This window comes from Hipposideros armiger, unplaced genomic scaffold, assembly GCF_001890085.2.
Source record: "Hipposideros armiger isolate ML-2016 unplaced genomic scaffold, ASM189008v1 scaffold_227, whole genome shotgun sequence".
Classification (NCBI taxonomy): domain Eukaryota; kingdom Metazoa; phylum Chordata; class Mammalia; order Chiroptera; family Hipposideridae; genus Hipposideros; species Hipposideros armiger.
The window spans coordinates 809917-834377 of NW_017731577.1; the positions used below are offsets into that span (position 1 = coordinate 809917).

The 24461-nt window shown below is 38.6% G+C and overlaps 1 protein-coding gene across 7 annotated transcripts in view; it reads left to right on the forward strand.

Annotated features, from left to right (window-relative positions):
• Positions 1-24461, forward strand: part of SOX5 (SRY-box transcription factor 5) — a 987332-nt gene that overhangs the window by 134592 nt on the left and 828279 nt on the right. For all 7 annotated transcript variants that reach the window (XM_019654616.1, XM_019654621.1, XM_019654620.1 and 4 more), the window contains exon 2: positions 1099-1180. The gene's annotated coding sequence lies outside the window, so the exon portion shown is untranslated. The remainder of the gene's footprint in view (positions 1-1098; positions 1181-24461) is intronic.

Consider the following 24461-nt stretch of genomic DNA (forward strand, 5'->3'; position numbering starts at 1 on the left):
GTTCCCTTGGCCCTTTCCAACCTCCTTCATTTCCTGCTTCGCTCTCGCTCGCTCGCTCTCTTGCTCTCTCGCTTTCTCCCGCTCTCTCTCGCTCTCAGCATGCTGCATGCAGCCGCAGTGGCCTTTTTGCTGTTCCTGGACATGTCTAGCAAGCTCTCACCACACGGTCTTGGCACAGTAGACCCGCATTATCTGTGGGTGTATAATGTTCCAACATGCCCAATGAATGCCTGAAACCACGGGTAATACCAAACCCTATATATGCTGGGAATTTTTATACATATGAACCTGTGATAAAGTTTCATTTATAAATTAGGCATGGTAAGAGGTTAACAACAAAAGCTAATAATAAAATAGAACAACTTATGATATGGTGTAAGAAAGGTTCTATGAATATAACTCTGTCTCAAGATATCTTCTTGTACTGGACACGCCCTTTTGTGATGATAGATGATACATAAGCGATGAGATGAAGTGAGGTACCCAGAACAGCATGCAATTTAAAACTTATGAATTGTTTGTTTCTGAAAATTTTCATTTAATATTTTCACACTGCGGTTGACCTCCGGTAACTGAAACAATGGGAAGTAAAATCTCGAATGAGGGGACAGCTGTACTTGCCGTTCCCTCCACCTGGAAGGCTCTTCCCCCTCTGGCTTTCTCCTTTCATCCTGGTCTCTGCTTCAATGTCCCCTTCTCAGAGAAGTTTTCCCTTGAACAGTCTGTCTAAAGTAGCGCTACTGTCAGTCTCGTCTCCTACCTGGATTTATTTTTCTTCTCATTAGAAACCGATTTGGTATTTTTTAAAGTTCTAAGTTCTTATAGGAACCTTAAATTTCCTACTGTGCCTCCTCTTTTCCATGTGTTCTAGTATTTGGAGCATTTGATTTCAAAAACTGATTTGCTCTATTTTCTTGTCTTCTGCTATTGGCTCTGAATCTGTCTGGGTGGAATTGAAGGGTTCTGTAGCACTGTACATGTCCTGTATTCATGCTCAGCTTATCACAATCCACTGGATTTCCCCAAATAATTAATGTGTGCAAGAGTCAACCTTGGCTCCACATGCCTCTAAATAACTTAGCTCTTATTTTCTTCTAGGCTTTTTAATCAGCCCACAGTGTAAAGGCACACTTCGCGAGGATCCTTAGAAGTCTTGGACAGGCTTTCCCGCATGTGGCAGGTATGTCTCTGTCTAGACGCTGAGTGTGCAAGAAATGGAACTGTCTTGATTCTTCTGTAGCTAAATCTACCTTATATTTAGATTCCTCCTTTAACCTTGTGGCAACACTCTGAGATTGTGTTTAAGTTCTTGGTGAGTTTATGAGGTACGAAACTTCTGAGGGGTGATGCATCTGGTCCTTGGCTGACCCAATGGGGAAAGACACACGATTCGAGGAAATGAAATAAAATACTTCAAATATTATACCCCATGTGATAAAAAATATTGCCTGTCCTCTTTTGAGTATCTACAGTGTGATTTTTAAAAATCTTTATGATGGCACTGAATCCTTTATAGTAAGCATTTGACATTTGAGGAAACCAGGTATGTTGGTTTGCCACAGCTGCCGTAACAAAGTACCAAAAACAGCGTGTCTTAAACAGAAATATATTGTCACACAGACCTGGAGTATAGAAGTCTGAATTCAAGGTGTCAACATGCTTGGTTCTTTCTGAGGGCTATGAGGGAAGAATCTGTTCCAGCCCTTTTCCTTGACTTGTAGATGGCATTTTCCCCCTGTGTGCTTACATCATCTTTCCTCTGTGAGTGTCTGTCTCTAGGTCCAAATTTCCCTTTTGTGTAAGGACAACAGTCATACTGGGTTAAGGCTCAAACTAATGACCTCCTCTTAGCTAATTATACCTGCAACAACCCTGTTTTCAAATATTACATTCTGAGATGCTGGGTGTAAGGACTTCAACATATGAAATTTTTTTTTTTGATGGTGGTGCTGGGGACACACGGTTCAGAGGCTCCATGGCTTCACTGTCACACAGATCTTGAAACGCCATTGCAGGGATTCCACACCATCACTCTGTGACCCTAGCGCTGTGTTCTTTCTGCTGTACTACGCTTTATCTCAGGCGACCCCTGCATGCAGTCCTGTGCAATGAGGAGAGTGTGGCTTTCTTTTCAACAACCAAACCAAGGCTGGGTGAGGCAAGGATCCATTTCGGAAAGGAACTCTTACTCAGACATAAGATGGTGGCACTCATGAACTCAAAAAGCTTTCCTTACACAAAGGAGAAACGGGAACATGTTTGGGGAGAGCTCCAGCTAATACCATCATACCATAGGCTACAAAATGAATTTATACCTGAACTAGAGGTGTAGATTACACCAGGATTCAAATGGCCCTAAAGCTACTAAGATGGTGTCAGCTTGAGTTTGGTGGTGTTATTCCTATGTCCGGTAATTTACATTTTGGTGCTCTTGACCTGTATTCATATATAAATATGCCATGTGTATGTGGTCTGCTTCACGTAGGGCATATTTAGAATGTGTACTAAAACAACACGTTTAAATCATGCAGAAGAAAAAGGGGGGGGGGAATCTCTGCTATAGAGTCCCTGCAGGCATTTCCTGGATAATGACTATGATAGCTTTACTAAAAAAGATAAAATATGTTCAGCTTCAGTGAGGATTATATTCAGGAGAATTATCAGATTATTTTGGATATTGTCCTTTTTGAAACAATTCTTTATTGCATCCTAGGTGGGAGATAGGAATTATAATAGTGATTCGGAAAAGTGGCTTTGTGTGTATGAACATAATTTGAGTCTTATAGTATTCATCACTGTTTTATGCCTGACGGCAAAATGTATATGTGTGTGTGTGTATGTGTTTGTGTGTGTGTGTGTGTGTGTGTGTGTGTGTATATATATAATTTCTTTCAGCTAGTGCCTGAATATACACCTACAGAAATAAGTTCATCATACAGTTTTTCTCGACAAAACTCTAATAGTTGCTCACTTACTGAGAAATATGTATACTGAGAAATATTTAAGAAAAACACCCTTTAATCAAATTGCAATAATGATATTTATTTACCTAATTGTGTACAGGAATCTAAACATGATTTCATGTAAAGTAGACTGTTGGCCATGTAAATAAGCCTGGCACAGGTGTGCAGAGATTTGAGAATTAGATAGCAGATGTAATGAAAATTAGAATGAGCTTTAAAGAAATATTTTATTGTAAATTAGACATCCCATTATAAAACACATATAGCCACTTAACAAAAAAATGCTTTTAAATAAGGGAAAAAATTGCTAACACTATCAATAAGCAAAAACAAAACAAGTAACTGATATATTTGCTTCTCTTCCTTTTTTATTCATTTGTTCAGACACTTGGGCACTAAGAATGGCTAAGACAGAGTTTCTGTTCTGAAGGAGCATTTACTTTATCAGGGAAACAGACGGAATAGGTGATCAGTCCAATACCAGAGGATTGTGGGCCAGAGAACTAGATGTGAGCTCTATTGTCAGGTCTGGAAAAGCTTTGACAGGTAGGTTGGGATAGAAACCGGAGCAGAAATTGGTTAGCCAGAAAAGAGAAGAAAATACATTTTAGTTTGAGGAAAGAACATCTGCTAAGGTATGGGAGGACTGAAATAACATCCTACAGGAACTGTCAGTAATGGAGCTTGTGTGGACCAATAGAGAGTGAGGTTGGAGAAGCAGTGGAGATAATATCATGGATGTTAGTGCTAGGTATTCTATTGGCAAGAAAAGTTTTCAGGTAGGGAGAGGATATGTTTAGAATTTCATTTTAGAAAAATGAATCTTGAGCAATAGGATTGGATGGCTGGCTGAGAAATTACAGACCTGAAGCACTAAGGTTTGGTGAGAAGCTGAAATAAATGGTGCTTGGCTTGCATGCTCCTCTAGCAGTATTCTGGGAGGGATTCTAAAATGTATTCTGCTGGTCACATGTTTTGATAAAATTTGCAAAATATATGAGTTTTTCACTTCAATTAGTTGTGAGTACTTTCTGTATTACTACCCCTCTGTTTTGCTATTCTTAATGTTGGCTTTGGTGACACATATTTTGGTTTCACAATTTTATCTTCTTTTTCTTTAAAAGGGCCTGGATATTGTATAAGCTTAGGCCTCACATTGCAGCCCCCAGACAATATTGCAGCAATCCAGAAGAGAAACGGCAGGTTCTTAAACCAAGATAGCAGTTGTAGAGATGAAGAAGAAAAAGATGGGAAGACCAAGGGGAAAGAATTATTGGCTCTGTTGTGAGGGAAAGGATAGTGCCAAGATTGCTCACTTCTATAATTTGGTGAGTGGTAAGGCTGTTAAAAGAAAAAAAAAAAGGTAGAGGCAGGTCACTATTGTAAGTAACAGTTTATTGAACATCTTTATGTGTGTGTATATTTCAAATTTTGGGACTTACAAACATGGATTTGCTGTATCACAGTGTATAAATATTTTAATGGCTTTTGTTATCTATTTCCAAATTGCTTTCCAGATAGTGTGCCATTTAACACAATTAATGTATAAATGAGTTTTCTTGTCTACTCCCTGTAGCATGGGGCATTCTAATTCTCAAACAAATACTGGGTAAAATCAGTACCTCCTTTTCATTTTATTCTGAGGTGAGATAAACACCATCCATTATCGTGAGCTCTGCATAGGAATCTATTTTCGGGGGTGATTATTGTGGTCTTTTCCTGGTAGCGATTTAGGAAGCATTAGGAGGTAGTTGTAAATCTTTTATGTAAATAGTTATGTTATATACTCTAAATGCATATATTCATACATATATTATAAAAGCTAGATATAGATGGGGCCAAAACAATTTTATAGATCAGATAGTTTGAGGCCAGGTATCAGCAAATTTTCTCTGATAAGAACCAGATAGTAAATATTTTAGGCTTTGTAGGTTCAGAGGTGAAGTTGAGGATACTATGAGATACTTACTGTAAGAGAGAAAAACATTTTCCACAAAATTTTTACTGACATAGTTCAAAATATAATAATAATCATTGATTAATTTTTCTTATAATGGAAGTCTAATGATGAGAAAAATTGAATTTTTGGGGGAGGAGACATTTCACTTAATTGTAGTTTAAAGTTAATGTTCTCTATCATCAAATTGATTGTAAATGTTAATTCATTAAGCCATTCGGGTTTCACAGGCGGTGAGCTGGATTTATATCACAGTCCATACTGTGCCAACCTCTGTTTTAGACCATCATATTTAAAAGTCATTTTCCCGTGAGGCGTTGTTAAATACTGTATTTGATGATAAATTTCAGTTTTGTTGCATACTTTATTTGAACTCATGGCAATCTACAACTTGCAAAACACCAAAATGCACATGCATGTGTGTGTGTGTGTGTGTGTGTGTGTGTGTGTGTGTGTGTGTGTGTTTTATGTGTGGGGGGCATGAGTGGTTTTATTCTGCTTTGCCAATGGTATTTGGAATATATCTAGGTTGCAACAGTATTACAACAAAGCATTTTGTCTATTTAGGTTAAGAGACCAGAGAAACGAAACAGGAAACTAGACTTGGCAGGTCCAAATTTGGACTGTTGATGTATGTATTAGAATGACTTTGAACGGGTGTTGTTGACTGGAGTTGGCTATAATTGATTCTGTTCATTAACGTCTGTTTCTGCAAACTTCTGGGGGTTTGCGCTTCGGTTTTTGCTTTGCTGTTGCTCAGCAACTTTCCAATATGTATTAATTCTTCCCCCACCCTCTCTCACAAACTTGATGTCTTGAAATATTTTTCATTTAATTTGCTAAGGGTTTTTGTGGTAGGGCCACCCAGTTTCTAAAGTTTCAAGAAAGAAAAGAAGGAGGGATGAAGAAAATAAACAAAATGGAAAGATATGGGGCCAGCCGAGTGGCACATTGTTTAAAAACTGGCTTGGGACGCCAGAGGGCCCCGGTTCGGATCCCACATATGAGGGCCAGTGACACTGCCCTCTACAGCTAAGATGCTGAACAACAGCTCAACCTGGAGCTGGGCCGCCGTGAGTAGCCGGCGACAGCATAGGCTGCAGCCCCTGCTGCAGTGGGTTGCCATGGGCTACCGTGTGTAGCCAGCAGCCAGCTTGAATGGCCCTCAAGGCACCGTAAGCGGCTGTCCAGAAGCCGGCGACCGATCTGCCTCGCCCGGGAAGAGCGCAATGATGGTGCCATCTTGGGCCAGTGAAGCAATGTCCTCCACAACTAGACTGAAGAACAAAACAACAGCAACTTGTCTGTTCCCCTTCCCCCAATTCCCCAGCGCTGTTCCCATCCCCAATTCCCCAATAAAAATCTTTAAAAAAAAAAGAAAGATGAAAAATTTGAAAGCTAGTAAACAGGTCATTTCACCCACTGCAGAGACTGGGCCGCCTATCTCAAAAGTTTCAACTAGAATTTGATTCCGAAATCTAAGACCATTTTTTCCTTTAAACTCTTAATGAATGGTTTGGAAAGTCCATGAAAACTTAGATAAGTTTAGCTACTTTCATGAGTATGCTGAATTATGGATTGGATTTCTTAAAAACCGAGGTTTGGCTTGAAAGTTTATGTTTTATCTTTTTAGTCAATCTGGGTGCAAAGAATTGGTATCTGTTTAATGTGTAATCAAAGAGAATTCAAATGAATAAACTCAATATGCAAACCTTATTTTAAAAAATATAAAAAAAAACTTTTCTTACTTTACCGATATGTAGAATATTTTGATTTCATATTCTGTTTAATGGATAAATATGCTATGCCTATTTTTGCAACAAACATAGCTATGTATATTTTTTAGAGATAATGTGTTACCAGATTGCAATTTGTTTTTGAGAGTCAGCACAGGAGAGAATTCCATCTAAATTGGCGAGACCATGGCTTTGTTTTGGTCTGTGTAGGGGCAGGTCCACCAAAGAGGGAGTCAAACTGGGGATAAGTTGATTTGAAATTAAGTGGAACATAATTATGTTGTTTGCAAACACTTCTATGTATAGCAAAGTATGGGAGATGGTCCCCTTGGCCTAAATAATTGTGACACATATGTGAGGAACCGGAAGCCCTACTGTCCTATGGATCCGTCCTATAGCACTGACATCTGACACATGTGAATGGAAGGGGAAAACTAGGTTTGAAACATACAGAACCAGAATCTACTCTATGGAGAACCTTTCTTATGATTAGATGTGTAATTCTGTCAACAGAGGGTATAGTTTGTATCAATGCCCAGTCACAATAGAAGTTTTCTCTTGTCAGAAATTTAATGACTAATGCAGTTTATATTACTATTAACATGCCATGTATTCTTTTCTTTTTGATGGATGTTACTTAAGTAGCATTTCTCAGATAGCTGTGCTTTTAGGGCACAAACTTGTAGCAATAATACAAGCAGCAAGTACCACTGTGTGTGTGTAGCTGCATGTTTTCTGAACCCCAGCTAGGTATAGTTAAAAACAAATTTTGATGAAACATACTAGATAGAATGGATTATCTTTCTATTTCCTGTATAGAAAACAATATTGACAAAGAGGCAATCAAAGACTACGCAGAACTTAGGAAACAAAGCATTAGAGAGGTGTGCTCAGAGAGCTAATTAATAAGAATGTTATGTTTTTTTTCCAAATTTGTGATGTTTGTGATAATTCTCAGCATTTTAAAGTAGCAGTTTATTGGGATTCTTTCACTGTAAATAAATATTCACTTTCATGTTAAATTAAAATTTTAAATTTGTATTCTTATGCTGAAATTGCATAAGCTTTGGGCCCCCAGAAAACCTGAGTCCACAGAAACAATACTTATTAAATATTTAGATAGCATGAAGGTAAGAGTCACTTTTAGCCTAGCATAGAGCCTCGTTTATAATTGTCACTCATTGTGTGTTTGGAATTGAATGCCTCTTCATAATAGCAATGAGTTATTTTTTTCAGTGATGACTGGTCCTTTATATGGACATTAAATGATATTTGTAAGGTGTAGCTAAGAATTTCTGCCTTCTCAGGATCTTGAGGTAATGAAATCATTCATTCTACAAAGCATTTTCTTATGGGTGAAAAACTGTTAAAACTTAATTTAACCAGGGATTTGACATATGCCATTATTATTTATCATTTCCCTCAACCATCTTTTTTTTTTTTTTTTGGTTTAACATGTCAAAAGGAAAAAAAATAGGAAGGAGGAAAGAGGAGGGGAAGGGAGAGAGGGAGGGAGGGGTGGGAGCAGAGAGGGAGGGAAAGAGAAAGCCTCAGAAGTCAGAAGACGTTTTGGTCAGAATGGATTATATTGTAATGGTAGGAGAGTCTCGGAACAGGTGCCTCAAATTCTGAGGCGTGGCCAGGATACAATTAGTTAATGGTCCTCCTAGGAAAGTTGCTAGCAAAGTACTATTAAGTTTTTCTATACATAACTCCTTCCAAACGGTAAGTTTCAAGCAAAAATTTATGTAACTAGTACATTTGCCTTGGGATGATGGTGTCTACCTGTGTGAAATAGCTCCTTGTCAGTGGTAGTCCTTACAATGTTACAAGGAATTAAGCCCAACATCTTCCTATGGTAAACTCATTTTAACATTTTAGTCATCATCACAAAAGCATTCACAGCCTGTCCTAAGCATCTGTGTGCTCACCTCTCTCCCTCTTGTCCCTGGAGATTTAGACATGCTCTACACACGCATATAGACAACCCCTTTTCAAAGCATCCGTTTTGGGCACACAGATGGACAGGAGTTCACAAAGGCGCATGCAGGGGTGACCTACATCGTTCACCTGATGACTTCTGGGTGTGCTGATGGAGGCAGGCTGAGAGTAGATGCAGACCCAAGCAGGGGCTGCTGCTGTGCTGGCATCAACAGGGTTAACCAGCCTTGCCAGCATGAACAATGGAAACAGGGCAGCTCTAAATGAAATGAGCTGAATATTTCATTCGGCCACTCAGCTGCCTGCTCCAATTGCCTCCTTTACTAAAATAAGAGCTTAATCTAAAGTGACAACAACATCAGTTTCTGTGTGCTCCAGTCACACTGAACATGACTTCCTTAACATAAACACTATTTACATGGACCGTCTGGATATAGCAGGGAATCAGGAGCATGGCCAACTCAGACACAGGGCACAATGAAAGACGAGGAGCAGGCAGCTGAGAATTAACATCAGCAAATGAAAGCCTGACCCTCAGAGGCCATGTCCCTGATACGTTTTAAAATGAGAGAGCATTGCACCAGTAACCTTAGCCTTTGTAAAGATGATGCCATTTAAAATAAAATAGCACCTTTTCAGTTTAGACACTTAACCAAATGCATTATGTCTGACCCATTTTCCAACTTACGTGACACAAGAGGACGGATCCCTAGCTGCAATTATTAGAATCTTTCAAACACTTGCAACCAATAATCTCCCTCCCCAGACTCCTTTTCACAGCAGTTGCACTTCTTTGAGATAAAGAGGGCATTTCGTTCAGCGAGGGCAGGCCAGACAGAGACGCCGGGGGGAGTGGAAGACGAGATGTGACCCTTGAACTGAAGGCTTTGATGTCAGTGCTAGTGGTACCCAGGAAATCCCTGTTTGAAAGTGATTTTCAGCTTGAGAGTTCTGGAAGATTAGACATAGGATTGTGACAAGGCATCCGCCTGTCAGGGTCCACAAAATAACACAAGTTCCTTATTTCCAGCACCTCAGAATAGATAACAAGGGAGATAGGAAACCTGAATTTGGTTTATGTCCACAAGGAGGATGCTGTAGTATTATTTTCACTCTGCTAGCCTCCCTCCCTGTCCCCGCCGCCCGGGAACAAAATGTAGAAATATTTAACGTAACCCTATTAGAATTATTATAGTTCACAAGATTCAGTGGCTTTTCTACCAGCATTCATAGAAAAGGAAAGTAAGGCCCAGAGAATTTGTCCACATGTCTTAAGTCACACAGCGAATCAGAGAGCAATAGGGAAATAATTTTTTTTTTGCCAATTTTTTTCTACTTCCTTCAAGTCACCATTAATACTCTCATTTCTAAAATGACACTTCTCTTAAAATTTCCTGTGACTGAGAATTGTCAACGGCTGATACCAGACACTGATCTGTGACTGAAGACTGGAGGCTGCTGACAAAATGGTAGCTCTTTTTAAAATACAGTTCTGTGTTGTCTTTTCTCATCCTCCAGGCCTGAGTGAATGTCCCTGCAGTCCTTACCCCTGTGCTGGCCCATTTTAGGTAAAGGTCATATTCACTAAGAAGAAAGGGACTGATCATTTAAAATAAGTTTTTTTGTTTTTTGTGGGTTTTTTTTAAGAAAAGTGTAGTGAGTAACAGGAAGAAAAATGGGAGAATCATCAATATCTAGGTGCCCTTGATAGGACACTCATTAATCAATAGTCATTTAATGAGAATCTATGAGATCATCAAGCATTATGTTAGGGGAGAGAAAATGATCTCTGATCCTTTGAAGCCCACCATTTAGTAAAAAGTTTTATCATAATTTGAGAAAAGAGAAAAAGGTTGAGACTTCAGCAGAAAACCAATAAGCATATGATTGGGAAAACATTTAAATGCTATTTTTGGTGTTTGAAATAATGCTCTTCTACTGTGTTTTCAACTTAAGGGAAATATGAACAACAGGGCCCCCTTTTGCTCACCACATATTAAGCATGGATTAGCTCTTTCAGGTACTATTCTAGATGTGCCCCCCAAAAGAATTATTTGTGTTTTCCTACAATCTGATGAGGATACTACAACTTGTACAAATATCAACCTTGGTGAGTGCCTTAATAAGACAGGTACAAAATGCTTCAGAGCAGAGAGGTGGGAATTACCTGCTCTGTGAGACCTCTTCAAATGACAAGGACCTCGCCATTTATCCCCAGTAGGAGCCAGCTCTGCAGCTTGGTCTGAATAGTCAACAAATGTCAACTGGGAATAGCAAAGCCACTGGGATGGGGCTCCCTGCACAGATTAGGCTTGGGAGTCAGCCTCTGCACAGATTATTGGAATCAGAATTTGCTAAAGGCTCATGGGACGCTGATCTGTACCCAGTGCTCTTCTGTCCTGTGTCTTGGCATCATGCAACTACAATAAGTTTCATGATGACCTTCTCTTCTTCTTCTTGCTCAAAGGCTTGCCTTTGTTGCCTCTTAGTGTGAAGGGGTGTGATTAGCCAGACACAGGTGCCGAGTTTCTCTTGGGGTAAGTGATAAAACCCACTTTGAATAATTTCAGGGCTCTAATGAGAAATTGCCTAAACTATACTCAGGTAGTCTACTGCCTCTTCCATTTTCTTTCAGCCACATTTTCCCTAGTTAATTAATAGTGGCCAGGGTCTCAGTTCTCAAATACTATTGTATATCATGAGGTAAACCACTAGTTTTATGTGTTCCCAGTGTAGGATGTTTGAAGAATATTTCGCCATCCTTATCTTCATGTAGATGCATATTAGACCACTCCCTGTAAAATGAATCATCAAAACCCTTTCTTTCCTTCTTTGCCATTTTTATTTTAAACCTTTAAGGAAAGATCTATTTGCTGTGTTGTGTATGTTGTATGTGGTTTTATCTCTTCTCTCTTCTTTGAAAATAAGGGATGAAATTTTTCTCGTGCTAAAACAGAAGATATTGTGTTACAATTTTTTAAAGAATAGAAGAGTTTTGCCATTTTTTAATATAATATTCACACTGAGTACTAGTTTTCATGAAAAGGACCATGTTTTAAAGCATAATTCAGATAAAAGATTCTATATCTTATAAGTTTCTGCTTAATCATTAAATGTTTTATTGTAAGTTTTGCTTAGTTAATTACTAGCTAAAGAATTAACTTTTCACAACTCACTATTCAAACATCTGATGATATGGGGGGGTGGGATGAGTGGCAGATTCAGTGCAGGCGACCCTCAAGCTGTTTATTCTCCAAGCCCTTGCAAAGCATTTTCCTATAATATCGGGTTGTCATTCTGTTATCTCCCACCTTGATTGGCCTATAATTGCATCCCATCCGCAAGACCACAACCCAAAAGTCAGCATTGTGATTTTGCAGCAGCTGCTGCTGCAGAAGGTCAGTGCTGTGCAGATATTGATGAGCTTGCTAATTTGTTTAGTAGACAGAGTTTAGAATGGGGAACAGGATTTGTCTGCTAGATGTCATCATCCATCAACCCAGGCTGCCCCAGGCACTGGGTTTGCTTTTTGCCAGATTCTAATTTTGCTTTATTTTTTTCTTAGCTTCCATCTACTTTATTCATTTATTATCACTTGGAGAGTAGTGGTTGAGATAGGGAAAAAAAATACCCATGCTTCATACTTGAGATTGAAGACTTTCATATGCTGCTGTGTTTTGATATTGGAGGATTCAGACTCAACCTGTTGGTCTGTTGATTGATGTAGTGAATGAAGACCGTGTTCTCACATGGGCGTCCTAAAGCACAGGGGGATGGAAGACTTGCCAAATCCGCCCTCAGTCCTACGTGTTTCTCCCCGTCTCCACATAGTATTAGATTCCTTCCTTTCGGGTTCACTTTCAATTCATTTAAAAATTATTTTTTGAGCATACACTTTATTTTACTTATTATTATAGATAATAACAATTATGGCTGGTGAATAAAAGTATATTGGTGAACAAGACAGAAAAAGCCCCTGCTCTGAAAGTGCTTAGATTTTAGGGCTGAAGGTACAAATAAGAAAATAAGTATACCATGCTTCAAAATAGTGATAAATCAGATGAAGGAAATAGAGTGAAGGGTAGAGCTTGGAAGTGCTATTTTAGATAAAGAGGTCAGGAAAAGTTCTCAGAGGAGATGGCCCCTGAGACCTGAGTGATTACAAGCCATGTGAAAATCTATGGGGAGAACTTAGGGGGAAGGAATGGTGAAGGGAAAGACCCAGAAGAGACGCTGAGCGTGCCAAGTTCTAGGAACAGCAAGAAAGCCTGTGTGGGTAAAACAGGAGGGAGGGGTAAGGGTGGGTGGGGGCAGCAGGGAGAAGAGATTGGAGAGGACAGCAGGGTGAGGCCACTTGCGTTTTATTCTATTGTAAGCGTGATGGGAACATGGTTGTTCTTGGCGTAAAATGCACATTTTAAAAGCTTACCCTGGCTATGTGTAGAGAATAGACAGGAAAAAAAAAAGTGGAAGCAGGAAGATAAGTGGGGAGACCATTACAGTAATCCAGTGAGAGGTGGTGATTCTAGCTTGTCCTAGAATGACAGTAGTGAAATGGCAAGAAGTAGTCATACTTTCGTATATTTTGAATAGATCTAACTGATGGTGTAGATTTGGAGGTGTGCGGAAAGGAGAGCAATCAGAGGTGATATTTAGATGTTTTGATTTCGGTATTAAATGGTCAGAGTGCCCATAATTAACCCATACATACTAGGGTGAGGTGGTTACTAACTAGATGTTGTTTTTGAAGACTCATAATTGGCAAAATTTGAAATAGCATGTAGAAGAAAGGAAATGCTAAAGACCCAAGATGAGTAAATGTTACCCTGAATTTAAAATCAGAGGAAAAGTAATATTTTTAAAATGCTATGTTTTAAGAATTTTAGTAAAATTCTAGATTGAATGATTATGTAGATCATTTCTAAACACTTAGAAGCCAGTATGGGTTCTCTGAGAGCCAATCCTGCAAAATTAACTTCTTGTAAATAGAGCTACCTTATTATCATTTATAAAATATAGTTTTATATCATAAAATTCTGAGAAATCAGGAAGGAAATTCATTTGGTTAAAGTATAGTAATATAGACTAATAACTGAAGAGCCATATCTATAGGATATAGATTAGTATACAGTTATCAATCTGAAGCGAGATCTCTAGCCAGGTGCCACCCATTCTACTCATTGGTTATCCACTTTATGATTTTTATTAAGAGCATTAATGAAGGAAGAAAGTAAGTGAGGAAACTAATGCTTTCCCCTTTTCTGACAAAGACATACTTGGTACTTCAACACATTTCATCACATTTGGTGCTTAGGAAGTCAGATAGGCTCAATGTTGGCCAAAAATTAACGGGATGAAATTTAATAGTGTTAAAGTAATTCTGCATCTAATTTTTAAATCAATGGGTCAATTATAGGTAGGGGAATATCTAAATTGATAGTCCATTGTCAAGATATTATGGTTGATTTTATGTTCAGTGTAAGCCAACAGTAGGACATAGCTGATCAAACAAGAGCTAGTATCACTTTTAACAGCATTAATAGAAGAAATATAGTGTCCATAACTGATGATGTAATCACCTGATAAAATGTACAGTGATCAGTTCACATATGTCACTATGGGTAAAATAATTGGAAGGATGTGGACACTTTAATGTCTAAAGCTGGTGAGTTAGGGGACTAAATAATCTAGAAACCAACAGTTCATATAAAGAGGAATTGTTTAGCATGAAAAACAGAAACTTGGGGAGAATTTTAAAAAATCTTCAAAAATATGAAAAAGAATTAGCCTTGAGTCAGTCTGAGTCTTCTGGCAAGAAACTGATGGTGAACTTCAATGAAATGATATGAAGAGAGTTTACTACAGGGAGTAATTATGAGGGTATTGGCAGGGTTGAAAAGATCAAGAACAATAAGATATCACTTCATGCTCACTGGGATGGCGACAATAATAAAGAGAAAATAACAAGTGTTCGTAAGGACATGGAGAAATTAGAATCCTCATACACCACTAATGGGAATGTAAAGTGGGCAGCTGTTTGGGAAAGTATATGGCTGTTTCTCAGAACTTCAAAGCACATGAGTTACCATATGACCTGAAACTCCATTCGTAGGTTCATTCAAGAGAAATGAAAATATATACCCACACAAAAACTTGTACACAATGTTCATAGCAGAGTTATTCATAAGAGCCAAAGAGCAGAAATAACCCAATTATCCATCAACTGATGAGTAGACAAATAAAATGTGGTATATCTATGCAATGGAATATAATTTGGCAATAAAAAGAAATGAAGAATCGTTGTATACTAACAGTATAGATAAGCCTTGAAAACATTATCCCAAGTGACAAAAGCTATTTATTATTCCATTTCTATGGAATGCCCAGATAAACAAATTTATAAAAACAGAAAGATTAGTGGCTGCCTAGGGCTGAGGGCTTGGGAAGAAATGGAAAGTGACTGCTGATGGGTATGGGGTTTCTTTTTATAGTGATGAAAATGTTCCAAAATTGATTATAGTAATGGTTTTAAAACTTTATGAACTTATTAAAAACCAATGAATTATATACTTTAAATGGTGAATTGTATGATATGTGAATTATATCTGAAGTAAACTGTTATTAAGAAGAACCAAGCAGGGTTGGTACAGTACTCTGGGGGGTGAAATAGCAGGGAGTTGTCACCATGCCTAGGCCTGAAGGGACCAGGAGGGGAGCTGTATGGAGAAGCCCACATGCCTGGAGAGACACCACCCAATGCTGACAGTCACCTGTAAAGAGGGAGCTGCAGAAATACATATCCTGATCTCACTCTTCTCTTCCTCTCTGATCTCTTCTTGATGCCTCCTATTTGAAGCCCAACTAGAAACTGGGAGCTAGGGAGTCTCTTACTGTGATTCACAGACATCAGCCTCCTGGGGCACAGAGCTGGGTGAAGGGTGGAGGCTACCTCTGAGTGTGAAGACACAAGTGATTCTGTGTATATCCAATACTGAGACCAGGAGAGGACAGTTAAAATTGGATGTGTTGCCTCAAAAGGAAGAGACATTTGACCTCTGGAAATAGAGTTGGACTGAATCTGAGATTTTGATAGTGAAATTACATAGAGGATTCCAGTTTTACGTGGAGGATTGACTTAATTACCTCTGGAAGTTCCCTTGCAAGTCAGTTTCTGCCTCTAACCACTGGCGCATTGGCGCCAGTTGTATTATCATTTGGCCAGCTGTGATCTTGGAAGTTCAAGGTTTGGGCTTTGGCTAATAGAACATAGAGTAGATACATTTTGATGAGAGTCAGAAATCAAAGGGGATATTATAAGTATGGGGTGTTCACCATGAGTTCAACTTCACTGAACAAATAAATTGGACTCTAATGTGGTCAGAGACAGTCTGAGGAGAGAAATGGCAGAAGAAAAAGAAAGAAGCTTGTCATCAAAAAGATGTAGGATTTGGAGAAACAAAATTTGCCTACTTAACGATTTAACTGATTATGTATATTAGCCCTACTTTCCTTTTTAAACCGACAGTAAAAGGATAGCACTTTAATATTCTGACTAAGAAAGTGATAGTCGGCTTTCATGATGCATGTGAGATGTCAAAAAAGCGTGTCTTCTCTCCTGCGTGTTTCACCAAGTTTCTTTCTGGGTTTATAGGGGGAGTGTTAGATCCCACATCTGACTTTGTGCTATGCACAGAAGGCATGCTTCATGTGACCTCTCCTTCCTTTTGCAAAGACAGGATCTATAGGGTTGGGTTGAATGTAGGAGTAGAGAGTGGAAGGTTACTTGAGTGATCATGTTAATGGAGATGCTGTATTCAGCAACCCCATGGTTTGCAGGCTACTTAACGCTGATGACTTCAGAGAAGTTATTTGATGCATTTTATGATTTTCTAAAATTGGTACTTTTACTCTGTGCCATGCTTTATACCTACTACATTAAATATATAGCAGTATAATCATTTACATGGTCCAGTGCCAAAATACAGAAACGAAGATGCTCATTTACAACTGTGGACAATATCCAAATAAACCACTGATATGCCCTGCCAACTTAAATGGATGTAGGATTTGGAAGAAATACTCAAGGCTGTGGAAGTATACTTCCCTATTTATTTTATTTCTGGAATCCAGATATATCTTATAAATACTTGATTAGATGTTTCTTGGCTTTTTAGAAATTACATTCATTTGTTCTCCAATATTTTGTATAGTAAATTTTATCATTTAACTACAGACCCATAGTTTCAGATTACTTGTTCTTATTTCTACAAGTACTATTTTAATTTTTATCAACTTGCTACTCAAATAAATTATTACCAATTCTTTGAAATGGATGGCATCTCATCGGTATAGGACATTTGTTTGGATATAGAGCATTTGGTATATGATTGTTGTTCAGATATGCATTTCCCAGTTAAGTGACAAATACCCAGGAGTGCCACTTTCTCAATTGCTTCCCATTCCACATATTTATGTATGTTATTTATTCTTCACTGTTTTTTTTTGGTTTCACAGTAAGGGAGAAGAAATTTCTCCATAGTTTTTTTTTTTTTTCATGAGCTATCTGGCGTTTGTGTAAGAAATATTTATGAATAATACAGGTTTAATATTAGAATTAAATGATTTAATGCATATAATACAGAGGGTCTGGTATGTAGTATTATCAAGGTCATATGCAAGGCCTAACACATAATGGGACTTAATAAAAGACAGCTATGATGATGGTGATGATGATGATGGTTATAAAGTAGTCTACAATGATCAAAGTCAATTTTACATAATGATTTGGAGGGAAATCCGGTAATTTAGTGGAAACTGTAAAACATTTAATATTTGAAATTATTTTTGAAATTCCACATAAATCTTAAAGATAATGCACAGAACTTCAAATGTGCTCAGCATGAGGTCTCCACGGGCCCTCAGAAGCCATTCCTGGAAAGATGTGAGACCTACATGTCCAGGGGTGGTGCTACATATATGTTCTTCTGGATTGTCTAAACTACAGCCTCTATCAAGGCAGACCACGAAACCTAGGCTTTACTTTAGCATGCGTTACATGCATTGACAGTATGAATTTTTCTCCCTGTGACTTCTCAGTATATGATGAGCTTTAAGGAACTGTTTCTATTAAAACCAAAGGGCTGTATAAAGATTTCTGTACTTTTTGAAAGACCTTTATTGACGACACTGCCAATTCTGTCATGTCTTTTTAAATAAAGACTCATTTGAAAACAACCACTTTTAGTGGTCAGAACTAGGAAAAAATGTGTGTGGGAATATACATTTCTTTTACATTGTAACCACCCTCCCGAACTCCATATACAGTACTCACATGCAACTCCCCTGGGTGCAAGTAAATGAGCCCCGGATGTGCCCCTCACAGCTGCCCCTCTGGAATTCTTCCCCAGCTGTTAAAGGAAAACCCACTCTTCCCATTTCCCAGACTCCAAACCTTTCATCCTTGGCTCTCTCTCTTTCATTTATATACTACCTAACCCCTCAGCAAAACTCTGTCAGCACGCCCTTCAAAATGTTCCCAGGTTCTGACCGCCACTCCTCACCTCCACTATTTCCAGTCTGGTCTAAGCCACTGTCATTTCTGCTTGTGGCATAGACTCCTATCTGGACTCCTTCCTACATTTGTTCCCTTTTAGTCGGCTTTCATATGGCAGCCAGGATGAACCTTTAAAATGTAGATCAGATTAGTCAGATTATGTCTTGCTCTGCGCTGGACTCCCTGGCTTCCTGGGAGTCCCAAGGAGCAGAGTCAGCTTCCTCCCTCCTCGCCTCCTCACCAACATCACCTTCTTCTGCTCTTCCCCACACTCTCTTTGCATGAACCGCGTGCCCACAGCTCTGTCTCTAACGTGCTGGGCATGACCCGCCCTATTAGGACCTTTGCACTCCTCTACATTTCTCTCTGCCTGCAGTGCGCTTCGTCAGATACGCATGACTCATTCCAGCACTTTCTTCAGTTCTTGACTCAAATGGTACCTTTCTGGTGAGGCCCTTCCTTCTACTCTATCTAAAATCACTTCTGGCCCTCCCACAAATGCTTTCTATCATCCCTTGCTTTAATTTCTCTCCTTAGCACTTCCCTAACTAACATAGTATATAACTATTCATTTTTCTTATTTACTTTTTGTCTCCCTGAGTAGAACATTAGCTGCATGAGGACAGGGAGCTTTGTCTGTTTTGTTTACTGTTCTATTTCTACAGCCCAAGATCGTTCCTGGCAAGTGGAGACATTCAATAAAGATATGTTGAATAAATGAATAATTCAAAGTTGATTTTGGCTGGTGTTCTATATTTATGGCCAGATAAAGCATAAATAATGCACGTTGTTGTCTTTTTGAATTCCACGTAGGCTGCTTTATGGGGAAAGTCAAATTCTTACTAAATTATTTTTTTCATTCTTATTCTCCCTCAAGTATTTGCCTGCTAAGATAACATCTATCACATCCCTATTAATTAACCACGAGTCTTTTTTGAATGTATCCAACTTTTACTGAACACCAAACTATGTGCAAGTTGCTGTGCGAGGCTCTTAAAAGACATGATCAACTTTTGAAATACATTTCCAATTTAGTTAGTAAGACAAGACTAGCACATAATCCATGGAGAGGGGCTATTTTCAAATGTAAGAAGGGCTGTTTCAAGAGGGATCCACAGACTATCCAACTCAGATTTTTCAGAAAAACATGCTCCTATTCCATCCACTGGCTGTAAGTTGGGGTACATGTCTTGAGTATTTAACAAAAGATTTTTCAGGTGAATTCATTCATCCACGTAACCACTCATTAAGAACCATTGATGTAACAGTCATCTGTGTATATACTATGCTTACAGACAGACAGACAGATCTTACACCGTATTTATCAGGGCCTGTCTTATACACTCTCCTTGTAATTGAAACTCAGCTAACTTAAAGAAACATTCCCAAATCTACCCACTTTGGGGTAATAACCTATATTAATATTAAAAGTAAACATATGTTTAATTATACTTGCTTCCTCTTTATGATCCAGGGTGTTTTGGCTGTTTGTTTGTTTTGACTTTTAATTTGTTAACGTGTAAAGTTACCGCTTGATCTCCAGAGGTGTCTGGCTTTGTGGGCCTTTGTCATGGCAGGACTGCCCTTTCACCATTTGTAGCTGAATGGGTATCTATGTACTTCCCCAGATAGGTTCTCATACTAGTAATGAATGCATGCCTTCCTCAGGCTGGACTGCTCTGTGCGTTCTGTCGGTATTGCCACCTCAAGTAAAAATTACACAAGTGTGAAGTCTGAAGATTAATGCCTCAGTCAGTTACACACTGCCCCATTGGTGCCCCCACCTTGGAAGATTTACTTGTTTCAAACTTTGGTGGAAAGTTCAGGGACTTTTCTTTCTGATTAGTTGCCTATTACTGAACAAACTTAGAAATACAAAACTCTTTTGTATTATCCTCATTCATCTTTATATTTGGGTAAAACTAGACATATACACCATGAGGTGTAAATAAACAATTTGATATCGTTTTGACCTAACACATCAAATTCTTTGGTTTTCCTCAGTTTACTCTGTTTTACATTCTACTTTCCTTTAAAAAAATACAATTTGTCGAGAGCATGGGACAATTAAAATACTTGCCCTTGAAAATAAAAGTACCAGGAATCTCATTTTGGGAATGGGGTTTATATGTGGGTTCTATGAGCTAGATGCATGCTAATTTACTAGTGCTGGAACCAAATGGGTTGAAAATCCTTGTTTTCCCACCAGATGGGTTATTTTAAAATATCACAAAACTTCTGAGGTTATTTACATTACAAATGTGCTTCTTCGCACACATCAAGAATTGAGTACCATGTTTTGACAGTAACTCCTTTATGAAATTATATGTTGCGCAAGTGGAGTAAAATTCAAGTCATTCTCAAGGGAGCAGGCTTATGAATCTGGATGAGGTCACACCTCTTTAAAGATGCAGTTTGATAATCCGACATCAAAACAAAGGAATTCTGTTAATCCTCTCACAAAAGTGCAAATTGCTAATCAGATCCCTGGGCTGGGCTGGCAGCTTGGTAAACAATGAGCTTGGCAGAAGAGCAACTTGGGGCGGGTAGATAGCTGAGAAGCTTGGGATACCAACTTTGCCCCTGTGTCAGCCCAGTTGGGCCTGTTGTTTCAAAACAATTACGTTTGTCAATGGAGGTGGTTCTTGCAAGGATTGTGTTCTTGTGCTTTTCTCCTGCCATGTTAATGATGATGCAAATCAATCTTCCTGTCTTTCATTTCACTGCACTGGTGTGTAGGCTACTGTGCCCCTATATTCTTTTCACTTGGATGCATGTGTCTTTTAAATTTTCATTACACATTCCTCCACAAGCCCAGAGGGTTTTTTCTTCCCTCCAAGAAAGAGTGTGGTGGTATTTGAAAAGGGAAGGATAAATTCTAACCGAACTGAAAAAAGAGTCTTCTTCTGGAAAGTGTAATAGTTAGGGCTTTTTTTTTTTTTGTAAGTTTGAGGCAGCATAAGAAAAAAATCTGGAATTTGTTGGGTAAAAGATTACAAAAAAGGCCCATCACCAAGTTGTCGGGAGGCAGAAATGTAGACGGGCCTCAGGAACAACTGGAATCAGGGAGTCATACTCTGTCAGGGCTTGATACCTTTCTTTTGTCTCCATGTCACTTTGCATGTCAATTGTCAGTCTTTCTTGCCGTAACAGAGATAGCTCCATGTGGGAGGAAATGTCACCATTGATGACAACACTGGAATTTCATAGCTTGATGCGTTTTCCATTCTACTTCAATAAAATACCTCAGGGGAGGACTCAATTGGCTCTGCTTAGATCTGGTACTTGTCCTGGACTAATCAATCCCGTGTTCATAACCTCATTTTTGTCAAGAGTGTAGGTGGGGCTTGCTATTTGTCTTACTCTGTCTTCTCGGACTTAAGGAAACCAGTAAGCAGCCTGAAAAATTCTAAACCCTGATGATTATGTGAGCATGTAGAATTATTTTGCACATCTCAACACCGTTCTAACTTTCACTCTGTTTAGCCCTCTTGGCATTTCCAACTTTCACTTAAACATGACTAAGAGTTAATTTGAAAGGGAAAAATAAAACTTATTCATTCTAAAAGAGGTTTTCATTGAGAGAGTACACTGCTTTGAATACTTCCTGTTAGTTGTGTCTTTCCTCTTAAGAGAGCATGTATAAACTACTTGGGTCCAGTGTGTTGTGTGTGTGTGTGTGTGTGTGTGTGTGTGTTGAGAAGGAGTGAAAATTCTAGTTTTGGTGCTGGAGCCATCTTCCATAGGTAAGAGCACTGTGCTTTTGCCACAGTCCAGAATGGGCTGTGGTTTGCACGTTGGTTTTCTGTCAGATGAATGATATGGAACCCAATAAATCTACATCTGAAAGAGGAGAAACAAGTCCAGTGTAGGGGTTTGGGGTAGAAGCTGCCACAGTGGAGCCATATTACCCATAGCAAGAGCTTTCTGAATAAGAGCACTGTCTTTTTAAAAGCAATAGGGGGTAAGGTTTGAGGGAGTGCTCACAGCGGTAAGTATAACACAGCTGTGCTCTGTTTATGCTTCGGCTACAATAAAAAAGCTATAAAATGTGAGATGTCATAGCTCCACTTTGCTTTATTTATACTATTTCCTCTGAGCTCTGTCACACTGCACATTCATCTGCTAAGTTGCAGCAAGAATGGAGATTAAAATATCACAGCTCAAAATAGGAGTCAAGCGGAAGGAGATTCATCATAGCCCTATTAAAAATATGTAAATATGGGAATGAAGTCATTTTAAAGCTATACAGCACTCCTTTTATAGGCGTTAAGATCCCTTGAGCAAAGTGGTGGGCTGTGCCAGGGACAGAGCTGGGGGACTGGGTCCCCATTTCTTCTACCCTTGGAAATCCTTGTAAGATTGAAGAGTGTTTGAATTACAAATTATACATGTTTTCCTATAATCATGCCTATACTAATAATGGCAGGAAATCTGATGCAATGCAAGAAAACAAAAGATTTGGTAATTAAAGGTTATGTATTGTTCACTTGGTTAGAATTACAAAAATTAATATATGAAATCTCCTTTCTGATATCAGCTATTAATGAAGCTTGAGAACCCTCCTAAAGTATCTGTAGGAAAGTTCCAGGAAGGAAACTGAGACTTGGAGGCATGATCTGGCTCTCCAATATTCACTTACTAATGATAAAGCTAAGACTGGAAGCTAGGACTCCCCCCCCGAAAACTTGGCTAGTAAATTACTCCCTTTAGCATGTCCTGTCTCCCTAGTCCTGACAGAAATTTACTCTGTGCTGTCTGTATGGCATTTTAGGAGTAAGGAATATAACTTTTAGACAGAAAGTCTGGGATACCTAAATGGTATTAACAAGCCCTTTGTGATCTCTCTGTGTGCTGTTTAGCTCCTGTTGATGTTTTGATCTCCTTTTTTTCCACATGTGCTATTGTAGTAATAGTAAAGACCGGCACTTATTAAGTACTTACTGGGCACCAGGAATGGCTCTACATATTTTATATGTAGTAATTCTGTTAACTCTCACAACAACCATATGCAGTAGGCATTATTACTTACACTTTACAGATGTGGAAACTGGGGGATGCGATCACACAGGTAGCTAGTGAGAATGGGAATTCAAACTGAGGAGTCTGGCTTCAGAGCCTGCACACTCAACCACTGTAGACTTTACCCAGGATTAGAAAAACAGTAGAAAGAACAGTGTGCTGAAAAAGAGGAGACCTGTCTTCCAGGCACCGCCCTGCCATTACGCTTGTAAACTAATTTTCCTCACCCGTAGAATGAAATGAAGAAAAGATTATGTTCTTTCCAGTGTCAACTTTGCATGCACCTGTAAACTACTGCCTAATGAAAAGAAACTTTTTGAGCAATACTTAACTGTATTCTCATTTAACTTTAGTTTCAAAAATGGTTCTGTTAAACATTTCTAATATATGGCATTTCTAGAATTTCTTTTGTCCTGCACTTTATGCTGTTTTCGTTGAATTCTTTTGGTTGCCATTAAAAGGAATATCATAGTTAGCTAAAGACTTTGTAGTTGTGTAACCTTGAGCACATTTCTTAATCTCTTGTGCCAGTTTTCTCATCTGTAAAATGGGCATCATAGAAGTACCTATCCCCTAAAATTGTTGTGAGAATTAAGCCAGATATCATATGTAAAGCACTTAGCATGGCACCTACTCATGGTAACTACTATAAAATATCAAAATGTTTATGATTACTATTGATCACCCAAGTCTCATTATTATTTCTGTCTCTCATTCTTCTTGTTTCCAATTCTCCTATTGTGATGGGCAAATCACTTAACTCTTTTTGTGCCTGCATTCATTCATAAATTAGAAAGTTTAAGGTACTATCGGGAGTTACCATCTAATTGAGGTAGACATATTATCACAGAGTAGAACTTTAGAAATTGTGTGGGCTAGCCCTTTAATGTGGTGAATATAATACCCTGGAAGATCAAGTGCTCATCCAAGGACACTCAGCTATCTGGGGCAACATGGAGGTAAACCACATATCCTAACTGTGGCTTCCAATATAACACTGCTGTCTATATGGCATTATTAAATAGAACATGTGAAAGTTGTTGAAATTTATAAAGGGAACCACAAAGCGCCTCATAAGGGTTTAAATTAGGCAAATTGCCATAGTATCTCAAATTTATAGCAATTCAAGATTTTAAATCATGTGTCTTTCTGGAAGACTTTAGAAGAGCACTTCACCAGAAAAGATGCTTTAGGCTGGCAGGGGAGTACAGGTGGTCATCATTCTTATGGACTCTTAAGACATTGATGTTCTTCGTTCCTTTTGTATGTTGAGTGAGGTAAGATGTAAT